The sequence below is a fragment of the Schistocerca nitens genome, chromosome 10, assembly GCF_023898315.1.
Source record: "Schistocerca nitens isolate TAMUIC-IGC-003100 chromosome 10, iqSchNite1.1, whole genome shotgun sequence".
Lineage (NCBI taxonomy): Eukaryota > Metazoa > Arthropoda > Insecta > Orthoptera > Acrididae > Schistocerca > Schistocerca nitens.
Window position 1 is genome coordinate 73,330,121 of NC_064623.1, and position 2,084 is coordinate 73,332,204.

The following is a 2,084-nucleotide window of genomic DNA, read 5'->3' on the forward strand; positions in this document are numbered from 1 at the left end:
ACCACCTAAAGATGGCAGCGTGTACGTCTGCCGAAATATTGTGGAGAAATTACGACGCTACCCGGTCGGATACCCGAGAACTGTTCAAACTGGAAATACGCCTGGAAAACTTCAGATCGCAACATTATAATTTTCGAGTTGCATCGTAAGGAAGTGGGCGTTTTTCAGGTTTTCGCAGACTGGCAGAAAATAGCTAAGCGCGCTCTAACACCGGTACCGTTCGTCAGAAAATCAAATCTCACTAGTGCATTTCGTAGTAAATTTTGTCTGCCTTTTTTGTGCAGAACGTTTTCGAGCTAAAAAGCGAAATACTGAAAAAATCGAAACATTTTGAGGTTATTTGCGTTTTTCGTTATGAAGCCTAATTCCTACTAGGTAGTAAACTTGAAATTCGGATTCAGCACCAAACGAACATATAAAACCGTTGAGAACAAATTTCAGCAATTTTGTTACGAAAACGGCTGTTTTGAAAAGCGGTTGGCCGGACTAAGGAGGATAACTAGCGGACAGACCATCCAGTGTGCACGTGAGTTGCTTACCAGGGGACGACGTGACCTTGATAGGTGACAGGTACGCAGTGCGTACGAACTGCGAGGTTTCTTTCTCATTGCCCTTTGCTGATAAGTACTGTTTTCTTATCGATGATGGCTTTTTTATCATTAGTATTATTTAGTAATGTCTTGGGCAGAGTTCATTCAGCGGAATGGATTGAGATGGCATTATTATTTTATGAGTTCGAAGGGTATTGTTGAATTATAGTAACGAAATCATGCCACGAGTTTCGAATAAAACTTTCAAGATTGCTTCAGTCCTCTACAACACACACTACGTGCCTTTATATTAATTCTCGCTACCGTATTCTGGGGGAACGGCCTTGCCGCAGTGGATACACCGGTTCCCGTGAGATCACCGAAGTTAAGCGCTGTCGGGCGTGGTCGGCACTTGGATGGGTGACCCTCGAGGCCTCCATGCACTGTTGCCATTTTCCGGGGTGCACTCAGCCTCGTGATACCAATTGAGAAGCTACTCGACCGAATAGTAGCGGCTTCGGTCAAGAATACCATCATAACAACCGGGAGAGCGGTGTGCTGACCCCACGCCCCTCCTATCCGCTTCCTTCACTGGGGATGACACGGCGGTCGAATGGTCCCGGTGGGCCACTCGTGGCCTCGAGACGGAGTGGTTTTTTATTTTATTTTTATTTTTTTTATACTACCGTATTCTGGACTTCCATAGTGCTATATCGGAGAACTTCGCAAAAGAGGTCGGCAACCATTTGGTCACCTCTGGCACGCGTGCAGCCTACACGGCCCCTGCACGCCTCAGCGTCGCGAACTCGCCCTGCCGCAGCAACGAACGGATACCCGGCGGCGGTACCAGCACCAGCAGAGGCCGCCACTTCTAAGGGACCCATTCGCGTCCGCCACACACGTAACCATAAAACAGGTCCGCGAGTATTCGGCTGCCAGCCGCTATAAAGGTCGACGCCAGAGCAGCACAAGTCAGTTCTTCCAGCATCGAGTCTCCTGGCGCCTGCTACACCCCCCTTCGTCTTAGGACACTTTTTAATCCCATCGTAGCGACCGACGCCTCTGCATTCAGCGTTAATAGTTGATTTCCTTGGTGAAATTAGTCGGTACCCAGGATAAACTGACTGCTCTGTTCCTGTGCTGGTGTTATTCAGGACAGATTCATCGGACTTACAATATTTTCCATACAAGTGTATTTGTCTATGAAGATCCAACTTGTGTTACATGTGAGACTGGAATCGCCCTACTTTCAGGTCTTTATACCCATGTCACTGTCGAAGCAGGCGTTTCTATTCTCGGTCAATAAACTTTCGTAAACTCTCTCTACTGTTTTCACTGTGTCGATATAGGCGACACATCACTTTGAAATTGAAAGAATGCGTCAGGTTTGTCTCACTATGTAGGTTCTTCGACGTGGATGAGACGTTGAAACCTAGTCTTTCTTCGTTCTTTTCTTGTGCTTCTCCCCCATAACGTTTCTCTTTTCCTCCTGCCTGCCCCCAGCAACACCGCCACATCTTGTCACCTCTCCCCCCGCTTAATGTGCGCTGCAGT

General features: G+C 47.6%; 1 pseudogene; it reads left to right on the plus strand.

The window, feature by feature from the left end:
* Positions 1-864: 864 nt before the first annotated feature.
* LOC126211028 (5S ribosomal RNA) lies at positions 865-982 on the plus strand (annotated as a pseudogene).
* Positions 983-2,084: the final 1,102 nt, after the last annotated feature.